Raw genomic sequence first — 25,215 nt, forward strand, 5'->3', positions numbered from 1 at the left:
CAACGATGACATGGCCCCCTAATTCTGTCATCCGCTCAGATCACCTCCACCTGACCCAGTGTCTGACGTCAGGATTAGCAAGCTGGATGGATAACAATCTTGGTCGGGACTTTTTAAATGCATGAGGAAGGGGGTGCTCTTTTCTAAAAAGCTGGGGTTATGCTATGGACTGGCGGGGAGCCACTGCAGGGGCCTGGCTGAGAAAGGAGACCATGGAGAGAGAAGTGGTAAAAGAGATCCAGCCAAATGCAGCTGCTGGGGTAACTGGAGGAATGTGTGCCTGGGCTTTGCAGTTCTGGGACACAAGAGGTGGCTTCTGTTCCTCACAGAAAACAACAGTGCAGTGCCTTATGATAATCTTTCTGCCGTGAGGTAGGCATGGCGGAAATTGCTTCTGTCCCCTAGATGGGGGAAGGTGAGGACCAGACTCCATCTTGAGGCATCGAGCCTGGCCAACCAACATCAACTCTTTGAAGCCCCAGCTTGGAACTGTCCTCCTCAGACCACCCTGACACAGCGGCCAGGTTTGAGGGAAGCTACTCTATTACTAGGGAATATGTCGGTGAGAAGGGCCCAGGGAGCGGGGAGGGCTTCTGACCTCTTGTAGGCAGAGTGGTCGTTCTTGACACTGCACTTCATGTTTTTGAGCTCATCCAAGACGGCAAACATGTTGATGAACTTGCCCAGGGTCAGCAGGTAGGCCTCGGAGACAAAGTCCTTCCTGCGCTCCGCGTGGCACAGTCGCTTCACCTCACTGCAGAAACGCTCGATGGCTTTGCGCTGGAGATAGAAGAACAGTGTAAGGGCTCATCTGCCATGCCAGGCAGTCTTTCTCCGAGATGTCCTCGCTTCCGAAGCTAACCGTGACTGCGTGCTGGGACCTGTTCCAAGTGAGTTTACCTTATGAATTAGTCCCCAAAACACATTTGCTATCAGGCACCGTGTCCCCGATGTGTGAAATGCAGGGAGAGACAGAGGTTCATCCAACAAGCAATTGATTATTGAGTGTCTACTCTATACCATACAGCCATTGTAAGGACTGAGGTCAAGCAGAAATCAAAACAAGAAGAAGAAAAAAAAAACTGCCCTAAGGATCGTATATGCCAATTAAGTAATAGAAAACAAAGTAAATTCTTTGCAGCAGAATTTCATACTTGATATGGCAGGAAATGAAGAAGGGACAGAGGCTGGGAAGGGCTCGTAAGAACTGTTCCTCCAGGGAGAAAGACTGAAATCACCGAGAAATGACCTTTTAGGGAAGTAACTTGAAAGAGAAGGGGAAAGATAGGGACACAAGGGAAGGAAGGAAGGAAGGATGAGTTGACCTGCAAAGGCCCCCCGAGGCTATCGGAGGCTTAAGGAAGCATAGGATTAGCTTGAGCTATAGTGAGTGCAGGGAAGGAGCAAAGTCAACAATGGAGAGGCTGTCCGCTCTTAGAGGCTCTTTTGAGGGCTTGTGCTTTGACCCCAAGTGAGCTGGGGAGCACCAGAGCTCCAGCACTGTTGTATGAACTGCATCAGGCCGTGGTGGTGTGGTCTCAGTAATACAGCAGTTGTGGCGGTGACAGCAGTTGTGGCGGTGACAGCAGCCTGCAGGGGCAGTTAGGAAACATGCACACCTAGGGCGGAGTCACTGAGTGACCCAGTACTCCACCACAGGGACCTGCTTTGCCTAGTTTGCTGTCTACCGCTGTGATCAACAACACTGTCACCAAAACCATTGTGGGAAAGAAAAGATTTATCTCATTTCCCAGCTAACAGTCCACCCTGAAGGAAGTTGAGACAAGAACACAGAGGCAGAAACTGAAGTAGAGACCACGGAGGGCCCACGGCTGAATCAGTCTGCTTCTTATACAATCTAGGACCGCATGCCCAGGAGTGGCGCAGCCCACAGTGAGCTGGGCCCTCCCTCACACCAATCATTAATCAAGAAAATGTCTGACAGACTTGCCTACAGGTCAATCGGTAGAGAAATCTCATCAGTCAGTGAATTTTTCCCCATGACTCCAGCTCATGCCAAGTTGACAAAACCCTAACCAGCTCAGAGCCCAAGAGAAACAGAACCTGTAACGACACAGAAGCTCACACATGTGTCACAGAAGCTCACACATGTGTCCAGCTTTCATCCCTAGCAGACCCAAGGAGGAAATCACCCACATCCATCACCTGGTAAATGGGTGAATGAAATATAGTGTGTGTGTGTGTGGTGTGTGTGTGTGTGTGTGTGCGCGCGCGCGTGTGTGCACAGTAAGTGACATGGTATTCCGTCATCAAATAAAAGCAACAACAACAGCAACAATAACAACAAACCAATTAGTTTCTGTCACCTGCCACAGTACAGATGACACTCAAAAACACCCTGCCAACTGCAAGAAGCCAGGCCTGAAAAGTCATGTCCTGTGTAACTTCATTTGTAGGGAAATGCCCAAACAGGAAATCCACAGAGATAAAAGGTCATTTAGAAGTTGCTTAAAGCTGAAGGAGAGGGTGTTGGGGTAGTATGGGATGATGGCTCAGGAGATTTCTTTCAGAGGGTGGAAACATTCTAGAAGAGATTGTGTGACGTGTTCACCCAGTTCTGTGAAGACACTAGAGCATGCTGGGCTGTCACTCTGCCTGGAGGAATCACAAGAGTAAATATGATATCTCAAAACATCTGTCACGTGTGTGTGTGAGTGTATGTGTGTGTATGTGTGTGTGAGTGTGTGTATGTGTGTGTGAGTGTGTGTATGTGTGTGTGTGAGTGTGTGTGTGTGTGTGTGTGTGTGTGTGTGTGTGGTGGGGTAGTTCAAAAGCCAGAAGAAGCAACAGTAGTAATGGAGGGGTAGTGAGTAATAGAGGAGGAGAGAAAGGAGGAGGAAAAGGAGGAGGAAGTGGAGGAGAAAGAGGAGGAGGAAAAGGAGGAGAAAGAGGAGGAGAAAGGAGAAAGAGGAGGTAGAGAAAGAGGAGGAAGAAGAGGAAGAAGAGAAAGAAAAAGAACACAGGAAGGGAGGTGTGTGGAGAAGAGGATCTAGGTACAGATGTGAGCTCCATCCTATGTCCAAGGCATACCATACCCAACTGCCAGCCCCTCTTATCAAGGACCAGCAGGCCACAGCCAGTCCAGTTAGGCTTCTTGCCACGATGGAATTGTTCCCCACTAGCAATGCTCACAATGGTGTAATGGTTACTCTCAGCTTTCAACTTGATGGGATTTAGACTCGCCATGGAAACATACTCCTGGGTATGTCCACAAAATATGTTTCCGGAAAGGTCTACTGGAACAGGGAAGGCATCCCCTGAGTGTGTGTGTGTGTGTGTGTGTGTGTGTGTGTGTGTGTGTGTGTGTGTGTGGTATGGCATGACCCAGACTGAGTCAAGAGGAGAAAGGGAGCTGAGCACCAGCTTTCACCTCCCCCTACTCCCTGACCTGGGTACAACCTGACCAGCTGCCTCATGCTCCTGCCTGTCGCCATGATGGACTGTGTACCTTTAAACTGTGAGCCGAGAAAGCCCGCCCTTCCTTCAGATTCCTGGAGATGCTTCATGAGGCATTAGAGTAACTACTATGGATGGCCGCGGTGGCTGCTGAGTGCTTGGAGTGAGCCTCGTGTTACTGAGAAGCTTCCCCGTTAACTACCACTGCTGCTATGCTCAGTCAAGGGCCACGCTCGAGGCACAAGGCTGCGTATCATCCCACATCCTTCCTTCCAGATGCACCTCTTTCGGGGAAGCTCTTCATTTCACACCCAGTTTCTGATGCCTCCTCTCTCTTGGATCTGCTTCCCAAAAGAGACTTTAGGTCTGGACGTCAGGCCATCTACAATACTAACAACAGCTATGAAACACTTTAAGCTGTCATATGGCCCTCCTGGGCTCCTACCGAGAGACTGTCTATCTTTCCACCACCCTGAGAGGCAGGCTTCATTTCCCTGTGCTGGGGTGTGTGTGTGTGTGCATGTGTGTGTGTGTGTGTGTGTGTGTGTGTGTGTGTGTGTGTGTATCTGTTTATCTTTTCCACCACCCTGAGGGGCAGGCTTCATATCCCTGTGCTGGTGTGTGTGTGTGTGTGTGTGTGTGTGTGTGTGTGTGTGTGTGTGCGCGCATGTGCACGTATGAAGTGAGTCACACACAGCTAGAAAACAGCAGAGCTGGTTTTGACCTAGCATCGCTCCTTACCCAGGCTGAGGCACCTCCTCAGTGCAGTCCCAGCTCTTGCTGACTACAGGGTGGATCCTGGCCAGTGTCAACACTCTATGAATGGAACATATGTAGGGTGTGGGTTGTACATGCTCTGTCATCTACTGGGGGGCACAGACCAGCTTTGAAGTATTCCCTGCCGCTCTCATAGTTGCCAGTGAGACCCCGGAAAGTGACTGGCTGCTCACACCTCCTGTCCTTTCATGCTATTGTCCGGCTTTCCCTGTCACTGTGAAGACCCTCGGCCCTCTCCCTGTTCTTCTTCCTCTAAAAATGACTCTGCCAGAGCTCCTGACTGCTCTCCGTGCTCCTCCAAGCCTCTTCCCACCTCCGTCTTCCAAGCGTTTCCTACCTAGTGACCAATGTCCTAAAAGCTCAGATCAGCCCACAGCGTCCAACCCAAAGCTCTAGGCTCACAGTGCCCATCTCATGGGTCCCTGTCCCCCTCCCACTGCCCCTTGGACCACTTCCTTGCTTTTACTGTTCTGCAGCTCACCCCCTTTCTGTCCTCCATTTTTTTTAACACACTGATTCCTCCAGGCCTTGGGGTTTTGCAGGGCCATCTTCCTGAAGCCTTTCTCTCGACCATCATATTCCTGTCTCTCGTCACCCAGGTCGTAGCTCAGTGCCATTGTCCCTAAAGCGGCAATGACACATAGATACTCTGCAACCTATGACTGTAGTAAACCGTATTTTACTCACGCCTTTACCATGTCCTAAAACTACTGTGTGCTTTTGTCACTCCGTGCTCCAAGCATACACATACTCACTAGGACGCATCCTCTGTGGAGGCGGGGACACCTGCTGGCTTGGCTCACCCGCAGGGGTGTAGGTGGCTCTCAAAAATATTGGCTGGGTAGAAACAAAATGACATGGCGCCGCCAAAGTCTAGACGTGGAGGGGCAGGGGGGGCTTTGTGAGCCTCCTGCCATGGACCCGCCCCCACCCCACTCACCTGAAAGTACATGAACTTCATGAGCTTGGTGACCTCTGGTTCCAGCACCTCCACCGTCTTCTCGTAGATCTCTACCCGATTGGGCTGCTCATTGCACTTCACCTGTGAGAGTGAGAGGCACATTCAGCATCCAGGCTCCCGGCTGCTGTCTCCTGAGCATGGATCACCTGTTGTGCGCATGGAGCATCTCGTCGTAGATGATAATGGAGAGGGTCACCCTCGTGAGAGGGAGCTGTAGAAGACTGTCAGGCCCCATAAGTGCTGCAAGGTCCTCTCCCTTTATCCTGATGCACAAGACCATGAACTGGTCTGTCCTTGTATGAACTGGTCTGTCCTTGTATGAACCGGTCTGTCCTTGAATGAACTGGTCTGTCCCCCTTATGCTGTCTGTATGCCTGGAGCAAAGCTCTCCAGCCATATCTAAGTGAATGATGGATAACCTACGCTGTGTCATCCAGGCACCGATTTTCTCTGCCTGGTTCTTCTAGTCAGCATGTACCCTTCGTAGAGCATGCCATATGTTCTGTGAACGCACATGCGCCAAGCCTGCTCATAGGCTGGCTGACTGTGAGAGGGAGCCGATGCTTGTTTCATTCTTTAAATAGTGACTCACTATGTAGCCCATGCTGGCCTGAAACTAAAGATCCTCCTGCCTCCTACTCCTAGGTGCTGGGAGCACCGGTGAGCATTGCATCCACTGGACAAGGGTGATCTTTAATGGTTGTCAGGGGCTAGATAACTGCCAGTGGGTCATTAAACAGACAAAGTGACATGATCATATACATTCATATCCATATGTGATCATATACATTCATACATGATCATATACATTCATATCCATATGTGATCATATACGTTCATATCCATATGATCCTATACATTCACACATGATCCTATACATTCATATACATATACAATCTATACATTCATATACATATACCATTACGAACATTAGAAGGGCTAAGGGGGATCTCTGAAATGACTATGAAACGGTACCACCACACCTGACAGGCAAAAAGGCCACGGAACAGTTGAGTATGATTTGATACCTATTTTGTTTTTGCTTTTGTTGTTTTTACACTGCTGGGGAAAGAATTCAGGCCTCAGGCACCAAGACTTTGAGTACGTTTAGCCATGCTTTACTACTGAGCCGCAGCTCTGGTTTGGTGCCTTTCTCCAGAATAAACAAAATTCTGAGGCTGTCCCGATGACAGTTCAGTGGAGAAAGGCACTTGCTTTCAAGCCTGATTGTCTGAATGGGGAAAACCAATTTCTACAGATTGTCCTCTGACTGACACAATGTATGCCATGGTACATACATACCTTCCTGAGAGGAGAATAAATAAAGGGAATAGAAAAAAATTTTTAAGACAATCTACTGTTTAAGAAAAACAAAACCAGGCTTTGAAAATGTGAAAAAGTACAAAAAAATTGTTACTAGTAACTGTTCCTAAATATGAGGGTTAAAAGAAAGAGAGAAGGGTGTCTCTGTTTACTTGATGTGCATGGGGACTGTTGGTTTTGTTACAATGGAACCCACTAATTAAGCAAAAATGTCAATGGTAATAAAACTATCTGAATTTTCAACAAGCCCAAGACAGACAGTGTAAAAAATGAGAAACAATGTGGTTTTGTGGTAACGATCTGGATTTAAAACTATGTTTGTGCCAATAAAAACATGGTGCCCAGAACCATGCAAAGCAGAGGGTTTAGGTGAAGAAGTGAGGGGATATCAGGTTCGTTACTTTAGATCCTTGGCGGCAGCCTGGGTGGCAAGAGACATCCACTGCTTTTTAAAATAAAATACTGTGCACAGTATGTGCCCGGAAAGTGGTTTTAGACCCTGGGCGTGGACCTTGTCAGTAGTCTTATGGAAGTCCTTTGGGTCAGAAGCCCGGATTTGCTTCCTGCCACCCGGTTCCAGTTGGAGGGGCACTGCAGAGGCAGCGACGCCTCCCTGAAGGGCAAGGGAGGCCCAGCAAGGATGGTCTCACCTGCGGGATGGCCCGGGAGCAGCTGCGCCAGGTGTACAGCATGACCGCGTAGTCATGACCCTCCTCCAGCATTTCATTCTGGAATGGCAAAGCACATTCATCAGGGAGATGAAACACTAGGGCCACGAACTTCTCTAGGCTCTCCTCTGAGCCACTCAGGATGTGGACCTCGACAGGCGACAGCAGCATCACTCTAGGGCTGGCTGACAAGTCCGTCTGAGCTTATGAGTAAGAACCTAGATTCCCGTGAAGTCCCCAGGTAAGTCACGTGCACCTTAGAATCTCTGATGTAATAAGAACTTCGGTGAAAGCCAGATGAAGGGCCACATATTCTATGATTCCTTCTGGACGGACTGTAGTTGATGGGAGCACGTGGGGAGAGGACCTAGGATGACTGTGAATCGTCTAGGGTGTCTGCATGATAATGAAATTAGATGGCAGTGACAGTTGCATAATACTGTGAAGATGATTAATATAGACACACATTTTAAATGGTTTCCAACTATGGAAAGCATACCTCAAAGAATATTAGGAGACAAGAATTAGTATTATGCTTCCTCTCCTTGCAAATATATCTAGGGGAAAAATGAACTTAAAATTTTAAATCTATTTATCATTCCACTTTATAATACATTTTTAGGATAGAATCCAATTTAATTTGGAGCCTATTTAACAGCGACGACTTCCATTCTTAATTAAGAAATCAGTAACACGCTGTCCCCGAGATCAGAAACAACCGAGACCAACCATGGGCTGCCTGCTTTCTCTTCTGTTTGGGCACACGTGTGTGTCTAAAAGAGGAACTGATGGTACTGGGAGGAGCACGTGGCTATCCTCAGCCACCAAAGGCCCTCAGTGAGCATAATTTCATTCAGTTAAAAAAAGGCTGTAGCCAGCATCCTCAGGTCCCAGGATCTGTGCCAGAAACAGGACCGAGAACCAGTCAGACAGCCCTCGGGACAGTTCAGACACGGTTGTTACAGAACAAGCCAGAATAGAGGTCAAGGTGGTGTGGTGGAAAGAGCCCCGGATGAGGCCTTGGGAACCTTGAGTTACTGGTTTTCCTTGGGACCATCTTTTAGAGATGTATATTACATATCTAATAGCCTATAGGTATAATATATGCATATTATATATTCTAGAGATGTATTTCTAGGCAGCTACGGATGACCTTAAACTCCTGATCTTCCTGTCTCTACTTATCAAGTGCTAGAGTGATGACACACACCACCTGGTTTATGTGGGTGTTAGGGACCAAACCTAGGGCTTTGTGAATGCTAGGCAAGCAGTCTATCCACAAAGCCAGGAGGTTTATGCAATTCGTCACAGCAGCATCAGAAAACAAATAGAATCATGTTTAGAGCCAGCCTTTGCCCGTCTGAGCCTGTGACCTGGTGCTTCTGAGACCCCTCAGTCTGGCTCTAGTTCCCCGACCCCCGACCCTAAGGGATCGTAGCAGCAGCTGGAGTTGACGTTCTCTCACGCACATGATCAGTACACTTGTTCCCTGGAGTCCCTGTCCCCACCTTCCAGGCCTCCGGGAACAATAACTGGAGACTCTCAGCCAGTGTATGGGTTCCTTTCGTGCCTCTTTATAGCTCGTCCCAAGAGTGATTATGGTCAAGCACGGTTGAACCAATGCTCTACTCTTTCTCTTCCGTGACTGAAAATTATCCACAGCTATTTAGTTAGTTAGTTAGTTAGTTAGTTAGTTAGTTAGTTAGTTAGTTAGTTTGTGGTAGGGTCTCTGGTCCAGGCTTGCTTCAAGCTTCCTATGTAGCTGAGAAAGTGATCCTGGACTTTTGATTCTCCTGCCTCCACCTCCCCACAGTTGGGATCACAAGCCTTTGCCAGGCCATGCCCAGTTTATTTGGTGTCAGAGATGTGGTGCATACCAGCCAGGGCTCTGCGTGTTCTAGACAGGCAGCCAAACGACCGGGTTTCCTCCCCCCAGCCTCTGATCTGCACTTTGGTGAGATGAATCAATCCTCAGTTACGGGCCATTTAGACTTGAGACTATGACTCTGTTTCTAGGTGGGCCCATTTGAAAGGTGACTGAGGACATCATGAGGGCAGGCTCTCACTCAATCTGACTGTCACCCTTATAAAGAGAGGAAACTTGGGCACACATAGGGACATCTGACACCCAGGAGTTTGTGAGGAATGAGCCAGAGTAGCCAGAGAAACATCAGGAGAGAGCAGCCCTGTTGACACCTGGTCCAGGAATCGCATCCTCCAGGGCTGTGGAAAGGAAACAACCATTGTTTAAGCCTTCTACTCATAATATTCTGCTATGGTGGCCTAGGCACGAAAATGGTTTCCAGGTATAGACCTTGTTCTCCATAAGTGCTATATATAGTACCACACACGGACACACGCCAATTTTGGGCAGCCTGAACTGTCTTTGCTGGTATAGAAACAGCTGCTAGCCCCATCCCAATGTCATCTCTGACTGCTTCAACCTTCCGTAGTAAGAACCACAGAGAGAGGTCGGGACTGTTCCCAGGTTCATGCAAGGACTTACTAGCTGTAGGACCATGAACAACTCACTTATTAATTTCTCCAGACCTCAGTCTTCTCATCTCTACAATGGGTATAATGATCCCTTTGCAAGCCCCAGGGTTATTATGAGGCTCTGATGCTATCACACAGCAGATTGCCCTGACTACATTTCAAAGGGCACAACACATGCTATCGTTACAAGGCTGCACTAAGAGGTGGCCAAGCTTCCTCTGGCCTTCTGAAGGTCCCTTGAAAAGCTGAACTCTAAACTACTATCACAGTGTGGAACGTTTAGACAGTTTTTTATTTGCTTGCAAAAGCTTTGTCACCAGAGAGCCCTAAGTTTAGAACTGCCACCTATTAGCTGTGAGACCCTGAATCCATTTCTTAACAGTTGAGAAACTCCAATGTTGGCCAACTGCGATATTGCGGCTACCAAGGACCTACCTCACAGGGTCTGTGAGGATTAAATGAGACAGTGAACCTGAAGTATCTGCATAGAAAAGTATTTGGTTGACTTGTCTCTTTCCCACTTTACTCACAGGAACTGAGACTGGCCCCACACTAACTCTAGAATCAGCTCATAGCAGGCACACAGTGCATAACAAATGAGTTAGATTTGTAGAATATGTCCCACACAGTGAGAACGGTCCAGGGAAATATGTGCAGGGGCCCACAGATGAGGAATCTAGAATTCTGCAAATGTCTATGGGGATAAAAGGGAAGAACAGAATTCTGCCCTCTTAAGGTCAGACCCTAAGAGGAATGGAAAACAACTGTTTCCATTTTTTTTTTTCTTTTTCTTAACAACTGGTTCCATTTATGAATGATTTAGGCCAGCAGCTTCCTTGAGTCAATAAATAATATCTCGCAAAGCCATGTCACTATCATCTTTAGGAGGAACTTCACTTCAGAATGGACTTTCATAGGCCATGACTATGACAGAGCATATTGGGGTAGCTAAGCACAGGTCTGGTATGGGAAGCTGCCTGTGGTTCCTCATACTTCCTCAGGGTATGCATCTGTACCTGTGGGTCACGGAGACTTACCATGCTGGAGTGGACCGTTGCCTGCTCAATGTACCTTGCAATGCCCGTGACAAATGCATTCCTGTCCTCGAAGTTTGTGTCGAAGTTAGCCTGTGGAGGTAGAGGGCAAGAAGGGCATTTGGTTGTTGGAAAACACATCCAAGCTGGCTGGGTGTCTAGGGAACAAGCAAACAGCTGCTAGTAAAACCCCACGAGCTTTCTGTGGAAACCTACTGACCCGAGGCTTCAAATATTACCCCTCACCCCCAGTCCAGCTGAGGGCAGACGGACAGCACCTACTTCCCATCGGTGAGCGGCTTCACTCAACCAAGCCTCGGAAGCAACCATTTAGTTCTGAATCCACACTTTTAGATTCCAGTTACTAAGGCTTTGATGATCAACTTCGCCTATTTAATCACGTAATAAATGCACTGACATGAATCTGTTTTATATGAGTGTCATCGTGAATAAAAAAATAATCTAAGCACAGGGAAACCATGCTTCCAGCTAACTATGTGAGTCCAAACAGCTGCTAAGAGTCAAAGGCGTGCATGGCTTTTATCCAGCCGTTCTGACCGGCTTGCCCGAGGGTGCACAGGTGTCAATGGACGAGTCAGGCCACCGCCGCACTTTTTATGATTAAACAACCTGGAAAGATGGAGTCACCCAGCAAAAGCTGAAATAGATGCCAGTCTGGACAGTGGGCTAGAAAAGACCCTGAGCCGCTTAACCCTAAGGTGGCATTACTGCACTGATGCCCAAGAATATCCACAGGAGAAGTTTTTGTCACTGTGACTTTTGAGACAGAGGCTCTCTCTGTAGCTCAGGCTGGTCTCAGACTCACGCAATCCTCTTCCTTCAGCTTCCTGAACGCTGGGATTACAGATGTGAGTCACCACACCTGGCTGCACAATAAACTTTAAGGAAAATATGAAATATATATATGTATATATATATAATTTCCTATTTTAGTAAAAAATAAATATATACCATATGTGTTTAACAAAACAAAATGTTCATGAACACAGAGTAAGGGTATGTTGGGATAAGAAATTTCTATGCCATACTTTTCTATTTTGGTTACAATGAAAAATCTCTCTATACATTACTCAAATTAAAATATGTTTGTATAATTAAAATTGTAATCTATGTTAAAAACTACAAATAAGTCAGATTTAGGCAATGAATCTTCAAGCACGTGACTGATACATTTAATTATTGAATGAAATGAAAAAAGATGTAATTATGTTTATTCATAGTTCACCATTTAAGACTTAGCAAAAAGGTCCAAGATAGCCCCAATTTCCAAATTAACACATTCCGTGTTAACGTGGCCTTCAGCCCGGTGCATCCAGACAAGGGTCTTTGGCCAGGCTGCCTCTAGCTGCACAGGTGCCCTCCTCGCTGTGCCTGCCAGGGTCACAGTCGTATGTAATGTGACAATGGTTTATCGACAGATCTGATCTAGGGCCAAAGCAAACAACTGTGACCCACTTCCCTGAGCCACGGGTTGCCATGCGGGCTTATGTGAGCTCTTGTCACGTACATGAAGGAAAAAGTAATTACCCAGGCAGACTCCAGAGGCTTCTAAGCTGTGATATTTAATTCATGAGATCGGGGTTGCCATAATCCGGGTGGTGCAATAACAGAACAGTCCAGAAGGAATTTGGGGTCAGAACGGATCAACAAAGGCTCCCTAGGGGAGGGAAATGGTCTTGGCACACATTTGTTAGTTAATCTAATCTATTCCTTCCACGGGGCTCCTAGAGTACACCGGGACTCCATCAGCTCCTGACCTTTCACCTTCACGATACAGACCTCCTCCTCCTCCTCCCTGCACTTGAAGGCATATCCTCTTACAGGACCTCGGGAGCCCAGGTCTCTCCACTACCCTCTGCTTTTTCCATTACCTGGTACATAATGGAGGACGGCGGAGGCTCGATGCATGGCTGCTGGTCTGGGAGGGGCAGTTCCTCCAGCAGGTCCACGTTGGACAGGGCATCTTCCAAAGTGACGTGGGTGGTCATGGCTGCGGCGTCTGTCTCCCACACTGATGGAGAGGAAGGGAGAGAAACGACAAGGGAGAATTTCAGGGACATTCAAAATATTTTCTTTGTCCTCACCCTGTCTGAGCCTCTGTCTGGGTCAAGGGTCACCAAGGTCACTTCCTCCTGGGTGTCTTCTACCTACACCTTTAAGGTCTGAGTCTCACGGTCAGCGAGGTGGCTCAGTGGGTAAAGGCACCCACCATGGCATGAGCCGGACACCACTACACCATGTACACATGAAAATAATAAATTAAATAATAAATACATTTTGAGGACGTCTTGGCCGAACCTTGCCCAAGTTAGACTGTGTCCCCACATGAGCGGTGGAGAAGCACAACTCTGGGAAGTAATGTGACACGTGATACCCGTGTCCTTCTTAAGGACATCCCACAATTCCGTTCTTTGATAATGGTACAGCATAAATATCCACCCCAGAACAGCCAGGATGATCAAGGGGACCTGGGCCTGGGTTATACAGGCTAATGAAGCACGGACTATATAATTGTTAACTCTTATAAACCAGCCTTGTTTGTGGCAATGAAGAAGCTGCCATGTCTCCTATGGCCTGGGGACATTTTATGGACCACACCAAAGTAACCAGTCCTCACTGGGTATTTTCATGTCTTGGACCCAGGCAGAATGGGACTGGTTGGACGTTAACTCTGCCAAGCAGCGAAACAGCCAGAAGTAAGCAGGGCAGCTGACCAACCCAAACTAACGGCTACTTTAGGAATACAGCACCCTATGAGCAGAAGAGTCATTTTTTTTTAACACAAATTTACAGGTGAAAATTCTAACGTATGACTTAGTGTATAAATCATGTTCCCATAAATAGCTTTGGGAAAGGATATCTTAAACCAGGTATGGTGACAGATGCCTGTAATCCTAGCATTTGGGAGGCTGAGGCAAAAGAATGGAGAATTTTAGGCTAGTGTGGGTTACACAGCAGGTTGCAGGCCTGCCTGATTATGCAGTGACTGACCTCAAACTGCATCCCTCAAGTGAAACAAAACCAACCCTGTGAGTTACCACAGCGTAATGAGGTTAGAAATCAGCAGTGCAAACTGGAACCCCTAAAAAATTACTCCTTTGAAAACTTTCAAGCACCCGAAACTTATTCATAGCTGCAGCGTAATTCCAACAGAAAGGGTAACTACTTAGAATTTAAGAGCATGAATTTAAAAATATTAAATATATTTAGTTGAAGGTAAAAAAAGTGGAGCTTGGGTCTAGAGAGAGAGCTCAGCAGACAGGGTGCTTGGTGCTTGTTCAGAGGGCCTGAGTTTGGTTCCTAGCATCCAAGTTGGCTGCCTCATATCCACCTGTGAATGCAGCTCCAGGGACTCTAGTGTCCTCTTCTGCACTAACGTATAGGGACTGTGCCATGTTAGGAAAAATAGTGTCCAATTGCAGGCCACATGGGGACCTCTGACATGTGGTCCAGAGGCCCTACAGAGCTGGAATGGATACCCAAGGTTGGGCGGGCAGATGGGGGCTGGGCTGCTACAGAGCAGCTGACTAAATTCACACTCCAGTGAATTTCAAGCACACCTTCTGGGCATGTACCCTGCTAGTTGGCATGGCCAGCCTCCAGTGAGGACACTTGGAAGTCAGCAGTGACCTCCCCCAATGCCTCTCCTCTCATCCCTACTCAGAATTCTATGTGTGGTGCTCAGGTCTAAAGTAGCATGACTGCTGGCCATGACATAGCCTCTCCTCCTCGTCCTCCTCCTCTTCCTCTTCTACCTCCTCTTCCTCCCCTTCTTCCTCCTCTTCCTCTTCTTCCTCCTCCTCCTCGCTAGTATTCCTTGATTTATATTTTACAAATTATGTATATGCACATATGCCTCTGTGTGGGTATGTGTACATGTATGCAGGTACCGATAAAGCCCAGAAGAAAATATCAGATCCCCTGGAGCAGGAATTACAGGCAGTTATGTGCCTCTTGATGTGGGTGCTGGGGACTGAACTCAGGTCCTCTGCAGAAGCAGTAATGTGCTCTTGACTTCTACGTCATCTCTATCATTTCTATTAAGTCTCCTTGAGAGAGGGATAATGATTTATAGGGTACCTGATCTACAACTACGAAGCCCTACAACTCCCTTCAGTGTGTCAGACAATAATAATAAGCCTTTCTTGGTGCCAGACACAGCTAGCGTTCACCTGCTTGCCTATCCGATCGGCCATGTACCATGGTGACCCTGCTTCATAGACGAGAGGGCATGCGGTATTAGTGGGGTTTGGTTCTGCTTGCACTAAGAACCACACACACAGCTTTATCAGTATCTGCTGGGGCTCCACCCCTAAGACCAAGATGATGTTGTTTAAAAGCATACTGTTTTGTGCAGTAAGAAATCCAGACTGCAATGTACTGGTCAAACTGCTATGACCACCAGGCCACTGGCCAGGTTGCACAGAGTAGGCCGTCGATCGCACTGTTGGTTGGGGTGTAAAGTGTGTAATTGCTGCAGCCTGAAAAATGCAAACATCCGTGACCATGGGACTGCTGGAGCCCTCCTCAGTGAAGCTGAGTAAGACTAAGCAGCAGCGAGCTCCGGGATGTGTATGTGAGCCTCGAGGACCATTTATCTGAGAGGAGGATGCATGCGAGCGCACACACACGCACGCTTACTGAGGCAAAGCTGCAAGGGAAGGCCATATGAAGACAGCTGAGCTTTGAGGGAGGGGAAGGAAGAAGGGCAAGGCCTTCAGGGGCAGGGAAACAGTCCAGCATTCCCTGAACATATCAGGCTTTCCAGATTTCACCTCGTTATAAAATAAGCGTTGAGCTTAAAATGCAAACCCTTAAAAAAGGATCAAAAGAAAGAAATGAGTACATATATCAACAAGTTGTATAGCCACACCAAAAGGAACTGTTCCAAGTGATCCTATGGTGTGTGTGTGTGTGTGTGTGTGTGTGTGTGTGTGCCAGGTGCTTGTGATGGCCAAAAGGGGACATTGGAGGATCTCCTATTCTCCCCTTAATTTATTGACTCACTCCCTTGAGACAGGGTCTCTCACTGAATCCAAGGCTAAGCTGATAGCCAAAAACAAAGCAAAACAAAACAACACACACACAACAACAACAACAACAACAACACACACACACACATACACACAAAGCAACAACAAAAAATGTCAGAGTCTCCTGTCTTTGCCTCCCACAGCACTGGGATTGTAGGCGTACATGGCCATGCCTGACTTTTCACATGGGTGCTTGTGTGGCAAGCACTCCTACCAACTGAACCATCTCTCTGGCTTCTAATTCGGTAATCAGATGGTAGATCCAACTGGGACACATCTTGAGAACGACAAAAATTAAGGAAAAGGAAAAGTTAAAAAAAAAACAAACAAACCACAAGCTTACTTTTCAATGTCACATTGGTGTAAATATTACTGTGATGTTTGAGTATATTATGAGGAAATGAGTGATGATGAGATGTGTTCCTGGTGTTGTTTAGACAGAGGCAGTCTTGATGTGGCTGAAAGGAGATACATTGTTACAACTGAAGAAAATCAGTAAGACCCAAATACCACAGGAAAAGGTATCCTTGCACTATGGGCTTGATACAACATGAAATCACCTGTGAGCAGTCTCAATTATCTACACTGGGTTGGCCTATAGGCAGGTCTATGAGGGGATTGTCTTAAACTGAGTTAACTGATGTTGGAGAACCAAGCTCACTATGGGCAGCACCATTCCTTAGGCAGAGAGTCCTAAGCTATACAAGGGGGTATGCATGCATTCATTTCTTTCTGCTTCTGGGTGTACACGTGACTAGCTGCCTTAGGGTCCTGTTGCTATATCTTCTCCAAGGAGATGGACTGCAGCCTGGAGTTGTAAGCTAAAATAAACCCTTTCTCCTCAAGTTGCTTTTTGTCCAGATACTTTACTACAGCAATATAAATGAAACTAGCACAAATATGGATAACAAGTATCCAGAAGAACTTACAGGTCAATAAATATGTACGCATGCATGTATGTGTTTATACTATATGTAAAATTAAAACACATTACAAAGTCCCCCTGACATAAATACACATATATAAAGATATAAATATGATGTCTATATGTACAGATATAAGCATACATGTACAAGTGTGTGTTTCTGCCCACCAAAAAGACCTACCCATAAGCAGCATGCACCTTCAGTGCTCAGACGCCAGTCTACAACTATGACTTCTTACTAAGGAACCGAATACATGAGTCCGGGTCTGGGGCAGAAAATGTCTGAGAAGGTTGAGAACTTTCCTGACATAACAAGGAAGCTGTCTATTTAAGACACTGGGGCTGTGTGTGCAACAGATCCATAGGAGACCCTGACTCAAGCTCCTACTCTCCCTGGATGGGATCATGTAAGCATCCATCAGCTAAAGTGCAGTGGACCAGAACAAGAATAAATGCCTTTACATCACTGAGATCCCAGAGTTCCTGGCTCTTATTACTTGGATGGTGACTGATCCAACTGTTATGTTGAAAACAGGAAAACACAATGAGGTAACTTGCCTTTCCTAAACAAGATAGACTGCTGTGTAGGATAAGCAAATCAGAAGAAAAGAGACGCAATATTTGTTTTCCTTTCTGAGACAATGCCAACTGGAACACTTGCTTTCTAACCCCTTAATGAATAAGTGGATCTACCCACTGGTCCTCAAGAGGGCCAGAAGCACGAAATGTAAACAGCCAGGTGAACCACGTGCTGCCTGCCTGATGGATGGATACATCATCACCTGGGAAGAATGCTGGGCCCAAAAGAAACACCAGAATCTCTTCAGTCCTTTGCTTTCAATTCACATCCTAACACCTCACAGGTACATAGCAACCTCTTTAACAAATAAGTTAAAGGGGGAGGGGAGAGGGGGGGAGAGGAGAGGAGGGAGGGAGGGGGGAGGGGAGAGGGGAGAAAGTGCAGAAGACTCACAGCAGCCGGGAGCTGTGAGATTTAGTGATCGGACACAATGTTTGTTTGGATCCTGGTTCAACTATTTTGAACTCAGCCCCCGACCCCTACTCCCAAACAAAACTGTAACACTTAGGGGAAAACAAACAAACTGGGAACTGAATCCCGACTGCAGGCTCGATAACTAGGGAGAAACTGCTATGTTTGGCTGTAATATAGTATCAAAATTATGTTTTAAAAGTGTTTTCTAGGTTGGGGATTTAGCTCAGTGGTAGAGCGCTTGCCTAGCAAGCCCAAAGCCCTGGGTTCGGTCCTCAGCTCGGGGGGTGGGGGGGAGAAAAAGAAAAAAAAAGTGTTTTCTAGGGGCTGGGGATTTAGCTCAGTGGTAGAGCGCTTACCTAGGAAGTGCAAGGCCCTGGGTTCGGTCCCCAACTCCAAAAAAAAAAAAGAACCAAAAAAAAAAAAAGTGTTTTCTAGAAATATCTACTGAAATAGGAACAAAGTGACACAGGGTTTTTGCCCCCAGCAATACAAAATGGGAAGAATGAAACATAATCATGGGTAAGCAAGAGGGTTGAGTGGGTAAAGGAGCTTGCAGCCAAACCCATTGATCCGAGTTTGATCCCTGATTCATGTAATTTGTCTTTTACCCTTAAATATAATTTAAAAAATCAGGCAAGAGTAAGAAGTGTTGGTACATTGTGATGCTGGTAAGGTGATTTCTCATTCTCTCTCTCTCTCTCTCTCTCTCTCTCTCTCTCTCTCTCTCTCTCTCCCCCCTCCCTCCTTTCCTATCCAATTGGGTGTCTATCTGGAACTTTCTGTAAAAGCCTCCAGCTCAGGGTATCAGCACCCAGTTCTTATTGGAATTCTCTTCTCCCTTTCTCCCTGCCCCCACTGTCATCTACCGCAGTCCTTCCTCTCACCTTTCCCCTAAAACCTGGGCTTCTTCAGGACTTCATACGCTTCAGAAAACATCCATTTACCAGAATAGCCCTTAAGGTTTCCCCCTTCAAAACGGTAGCAGCATCCCATAGTTTGTTGAAGAAAATCAGTAAATCAGTAAGTGGGTTGCCTAAAAAACAAACAAACAAACAAACAAACAAAACACCCCAACAAATGAGAAGTCTTGGTTTACATGAGGCAGCGTTCCTTGTCTTCTTGGAAACACAGCTTCTGCAACGGATTTGCCTCCGTAGCTCATCCGCTGCCTAAGGCAGGTGGAAATCAGACATTTTTAGTTCAAGTGCTGGAAGTCAGTGCCAAACCCACATGAATCAGAAAGGAAGATGTTCTAGAAACTTGAACAGAAGTCTGTGTGAAACCAAGCGTACCTTTTCTGGCCCAGGAGGCCAGCCTGTTATGCAACCTGAGAAAACTCCATGTGTCCAGTCCACGCGCACGGGCTGCTTTGTCATTTTGGAAAAGAGAGTAATAAATGACTCCAAATTCACTCGAGGCCTGCTTTACCTCAGGCAGTTGCGGTCTCTCGGCTTGAGGAATCAAGGAAGTTAGTTTAATTCTGTGTCTTCATAACCAACCAAAAGCCAGTGGCCTGGCTGCCCCAAGAGAAGTAGAAGCTCTGAGCTGATGAGTAATTTGCTTCTGAGAGGGGAAGGCAGAGCCTCCAAGGCTGAGATGACTGACAGATCTGGCACCAGTGCATGATGGGAGGTAGGAGAACCTGGGTTTGGAAATGCTAAAGTTAGGATCTCACTGCTATGCTCCTTCTGACAATTTCTGGAAGGAACGAGACCATTAGGCAGTTTTACCAAGGTTGAATAGCAGTGGGTGGGTTTGAGCGCTGGGCCTGAACCTGTTGCTCAATACTGAATAGCCACTGAACCATAAGCTTGTTATTTAACCTCTCGGAACCCCAGTTTCCTGATCTGTAAATGGGCCACAATTTATAATAGCGCCTGTCCTTTGTTCTGAGCATTTTATAACTTTACAGCATGTAGAATACCAAACAAGATAGCCTGCGCCAGATTAAGCATTCAGGGAAGAAGTTGTCAGAAGATAAAAGTACGAATCATCAGCTTACTGGGCTTAGTCACAATTCGTGAATCACAGCAAGCCTCCATACTCTGAAACAGACTGAGAGCGCTCTACACAAGTGCAGAACAGCAGGTAAGGTGGGAGCAGGAAGCTATGCACCATGAAAAAACATGATGGGGTAGCAAGCTGGCTCAGCTCAAAGCATTTGCTGTGCAAACTTGGAGATCTGGGTTCAATTCCCAGAACCCACATAAAGGTCAAAGGAGATGACCAACTCCAAAGCTGTCCTGCCTTTCACACATGTGCACATGGCCTTGCAATGCATATACACATACGCTCTCCTAGTTGGCTTTTTGTTGCTATGAAAACAATCTGCCCAAAAGCAACTTGGAGAGAAATGAGTTCATTTATTTAACCTTACTGGTTACAGATCATCATGGAGGGAAGTCAAGACAGGTATTCAAGCAGGAGCCTGGAAGCAGGAACCACAAGGTACTCTGCTCACTCACTGACTTGCTAAACTATTTTTCTTATGAGGTCCACGCCCACCTGCCTAGGGACGGCACCGCCCACAGTGGGCTGGGCCCTCCTACATCATTGGCAATTAAGAAAATGCTTCACAGACACATCCACAGGTTTGTCTGATGGAGGCAATTCCTCAGTTAAGGTTCCTTCTGCCCAAGTAACTCTAGTTTGTGTTAAACTGACAAAAACTAACCAGTACACAGACACACACAGACACACACAGACACACACAGACACACACACAGAAGACTGGCTCGCATGAGATTACTTTTTTTGTAAAGGTTATGCAGAAGGGTCTTCCTGATTGTGCTAACTTGGCCACATTAGGATCTCCTGTCTTCAGAAGAATCAACAACAACAAACTGGCTTGTTCGGGAATCCAGCCCTCTGCTCAGACTAAAGCTATGGCTTCTCACTGCCCACTGCCCACTGAAGGCCATGGTGTGTAAACCATGGAGCAGGTGAACATTGCCATGAGTTCCCTACTCCCCCACTCGGGCAGGCGTCGCCCCTGTCACTAAGATGTCAGCTCTGTATGGTTTTCATCTTCCCTTCCCATCAGCACTGCCCCACAAATTCAAGAGGGCAGCTACTATCTGATGCTTCTTCAGATCACCGTTTCTAAGAAATAAATGCTTTCATTCATGCCAGCGATCGACAGAGGCCAGGCTCACAGGATATCTTTCTTTCTAGTTCCCTGTTATTTTAGGTCATGCCTGCTTTCGTACCTTTTTGGAAAATGCTAAGCGTATCATCTCCCTCCCAGGTTGGCTGCTTTTCCCTTCCTCGGGACCAAAAACTCTCTTAAATTGGAAAGAAAAGATTAGGAAACCATCATTTAGGAGATTCATAAACATCTAGAGGCCAGGAGATATTTTCTCCATCTGTCCAGCTATCCAGGAAGAGGATGCATACACACAAACACACACACACACACACACACACACACACACACACACACACACACACACGCCCACAGACATACATATACATATATAAGCAAACAGATTTATATATACAAGGAAAATATTATGCAAAGATACTTTAAAATATAAAACAATTAAAAGGGTCTCATTAGGTTCAAATGAGATGGCATTTGGGGAGGCGAGCAAAATCCCAAGGGCACAGCCCGCTTTCCCATCCATCCTGTGTATAGCCAGAGTGTAGCAGGAAACTCTGCAGGCATAGAAGGTGGTCGTGGCAGGGTACAGCTCCATGGAGACCCATGCCCTGTGGAGTGGAGCCCCTTCAAAACCAGCAGGGCAGGGAAACGATTACGTATGCTCATCTTACAGGGATGCCACAGTGTACCACGACGGGCCACGCAACCTCTGCTGAGTGGGTTGGGCATGAAGAGCTGTACAGGAACAGTCTGCTCAGACAAAGTCAGGCACCCCAGCTGTCAACCCTGTGGGAATCGCTTGGAGCTGCTCTTAGGGGATTACGCACACTGAGGCTTCTTAAACTTTTTCTCTTATAATCTCTTTCAACCCAAGAAATATAGATTATGGGTAAACAGATATATAAAACAGGTATGCAAATCAAATGTTTAACGGTCATAAACCATAAGGGAATTTATTTTCAAACAATTTCTTAGCATTACATATAATGTTGTCATCTATCAAAGATGAAAGCAATTTGCATACTGGTGAAATAAATGTGTGTAGTGTGCATACACAGTTAGAAGCATGTTCCCATGTATGTTAGTGTGTGTGTGTGTGTGTGTGTGTGTGTGAACATGCATGTGGTTGACATTGCATGTATTCCACAACCACGTTCTATCATATATACACAGGTACCATCTTGCTAATCCAGAACTTGCAGACTTGGCTAGGCTTGCTGGCCAGCTTGCTCCGAGAAGCCTATCTCCAGGCTTCCATATCCACTGGGATTTTACACGGGTTCTGGGGAACCAAAACCTGGTTCTTCTGCCTCCCTACAAACTCACTGAGCTATCTCGGTGGACTCTGCACTCATTTATTTTTTACACAAATATTTCACACTGTAGGATGCAGGATATCTTCAATGTTTTTTCAGCTTGTCTACAGTTTGGTTTTCTAATTGTCAATGCAGAGAAAACATTTCATAAGCAAATACTACAGAATAACAAAAGCAAAAAACAAGCCAAGAAACAACAACAAAAGCATGTTCAGAGCCATTTTGGAAATGGTTGAAAATTCTGTCCTGATCCCAAGTCAAAATTCATTTCACACTTTTTTTTCTCCCAAATGAAGTAACTCAGACAGCAATGTTAACAGCTGGCCATTCTAGCACAATGCAGCCCGATGGGGCATTAATTTGCTACATGCCGAGGGACAACAGCAGGACATGTTGAAAGTTTTTGTTTTCTGTAATTAAACCATGCTGCTTTTTACTTTGCAAAGTAAATTCACCACACTTGATGCCCAGAGAGATGGCTTGGTGGTTAAGAGCACTGGCTACCCTTCCAGAGGACCCAGGTTCGGTTCCCAGCACCCACAGAGAGGCTTACAACTGTCAATAACTCCAGTTCTAAGGGATCTAACACTCTTCTTCTAGCTTCTGTAAGCACTGTATGCCCGTAGTGCACAGACATAAGCAAAACACCCATGTGCATACAATTAAATAAAAGGAGACTGATTAGAATGAAGGTTGTGAAAGAGGGGCTGGTGAAATGGCTGAGGGCGTGAAGGTGCCCCGGACAAGCCTGGTGATTTGAGTTCTCTGAGACCCACACAGTAAAAGAGAACTGACTCCTGCAACTTATTCTCTGACATCCACAAACTTTCGATAGCATGAGTGCGTGTTCATGTTCGTGTGTGTGTGTGTGTGTGTCTGAGTGTGTATGTGTGTGTATATGTGTGTGTATATGTGTGTGTATCTGTGTGTGTATCTGTGTGTGTATATGTGTGTGTATATGTGTGTGTATCTGTGTGTGTATGTGTGTGTATATGTGTGTGTATGTGTGTGTATATGTGTGTGTATATGTGTGTGTATCTGTGTGTGTATCTGTGTGTGTATATGTGTGTGTATATGTGTGTGTATCTGTGTGTGTATGTGTGTGTATATGTGTGTGTATGTGTGTGTGTATCTGTGTGTGTATGTGTATGTATCTGTGTGTGTGTATATGTGTGTGTATCTGTGTGTGTGTGTATATGTGTGTGTGTATCTGTGTGTGTATATGTGTGTGTATGTGTGTGTGTATGTGTGTGTGTGGTGTATATGTATGTGTGTGTATATATATGTGTGTGTGTATATATATATATATATGTATGTGTGTGCGTGTGTGGTGTATATGTGTGTGTGTATATGTGTGTGTGTGTGTGTGTGTGTGTGTGTGCACCATGCACAAAAACTGGTACCACTGTACAACATGGTAGTATTCAGCAACAGAAAGGACTTCAGTCCGGATACATACTATGACCCTCAGTGCAGGCATGAACCTTGAACACACCACGCCACGGACAGAAAGATCCACGTTGTATGAATCCATTTATACAGTGTCTGGAGATCTACGGAGACCTGGAGTGGACGTGTGGTTGCCTAGAGCTGGGTGTGGGTTTGGAGGAAATCTGTGTATGAGGTCTCTTTCCAGGATGCCTTCTAGACATGTTCTAATGTTATCTTAAGTGATTGTCGTTGCACAGGTTTGTTAGTTACTACCAATGATGAAACCATATGGTTTAAATGGTTAAGTTGTCAGGTAATCTGACTATGTCTTAGCAAAGTGATCACTCCCCCAAATTAGTATTTTTATGAAGCTATGGGCATTACATAAACAAGTAGGGTACAGAGAGAGCCAGAGATTATGCAGGGGACAGTGGGAGGAATAAGGAGAGTGACAGACAACCCCACCCTATGTCATGGAGATCCCCTAAATTAGCTGTCCAGCCTCTATCCTGCCTGGTTGTTGTCTGTTTCACTGGTCTAGAGCTCACAGCAGTTTTCTGGGTGTTGGAATGACAGGTGCACACAGCCCACAAACACACCCACAAACACACCCACGACCACTCCACACCCACAGTTCTCATCTCGGTGCTTCTGCTGCAGCTCCACTCTGCAGAAAAGACTTCCAGATGACAGGAAACTTCTGGGGCTGGGGTGAGATCGATTTTGAAGTTAAAGATAAACAAGAAAAAAAAAGTAGTTATCCTCCGGAGTTCTCTTACTAGTGACACAAAAACCGGGACCCGGACATGACTCTTGCGTGCAGCGACTTGGCTGGTTAGAGACTAACAGAGCAATCTGGGAAAACAGAGTCTGATGCAGAAACTGACATTCAACTTGATGTTAGAAAAAAAAAACCTAAACTTTCCAATGGAACAAAACACCGAATAAGAAAAGAAATAGGGATAAGAAAAGAAATAGAACGTCACTTTTGGCCTGCTCACTTCGACGAAAAACCTTAATAAGATAGAGATTTTGCACATGATTTAGGTTAAAACCGATCTCAGTAGCTTAGGAAACGGGGTCGGGGGACAGGGTGTGATTCATCACAACCGGGTGACCATCAGTGCAGAAAAGACCTAAGCCTGGAGCAGCAGTCTGAACACATTAGAGAGTAAGATGTAGGTATTGAAGAACCAGCCCTCACGGGAAGGAAGCCCTGCTCTGCAAGGCATGGAGTCTTTTGACACTTTTTTTTCCCCAAAAGCACGGGCCTGTATTGCTTTGAGCAGAATTTTGAATTTTATTCTGAAATACAGCAAGCAGCAGAGCAGTGAGACACCTGGCAGTACACAGTACCTGCTGGCTAGGCAGTGCCTCACTGGCTGCCTTTCCCCTGGGAGCAGAGGCCCTGCCACCTGCAGCAGCTCTCTTCTCAGGGGACCTGGGGGTGGAGCAAAGACGCCCAAGTAAGCCTCCACTTGAGCTCCCACAGAAAGCCTATCTGCCCTGCTTGTTTTTCTAAAAGGAAACGGAGACATAGGCCTTGGGGCAAAGGGCCTTACCATTTCATTGGCTGCTTTCCTCAGCTGCTTCCTGTGTTAGTGGCTTGAGGAAGGCTTTTTGGTGACAGCCAAAAAGTAAGCAGATGCCACAAGCTTGGGGCCACAGTCACCAGTCCTTTATGAGGGGAGGTCATTTATCTGTGGTGCCCACCTG

General features: G+C 46.3%; 1 protein-coding gene across 1 annotated transcript in view; it reads right to left on the bottom strand.

The window, feature by feature from the left end:
- Cyfip2 (cytoplasmic FMR1 interacting protein 2) overlaps positions 1-25,215 on the bottom strand; it is a 119,788-nt gene that overhangs the window by 87,663 nt on the left and 6,910 nt on the right. Inside the window, 5 exon segments of the mRNA NM_001106996.1 lie at positions 599-780; positions 5,135-5,236; positions 7,129-7,206; positions 10,680-10,769; positions 12,569-12,708. The gene's annotated coding sequence lies outside the window, so the exon portion shown is untranslated.

The sequence above is a fragment of the Rattus norvegicus genome, chromosome 10 (genome assembly GCF_036323735.1).
Source record: "Rattus norvegicus strain BN/NHsdMcwi chromosome 10, GRCr8, whole genome shotgun sequence".
Classification (NCBI taxonomy): domain Eukaryota; kingdom Metazoa; phylum Chordata; class Mammalia; order Rodentia; family Muridae; genus Rattus; species Rattus norvegicus.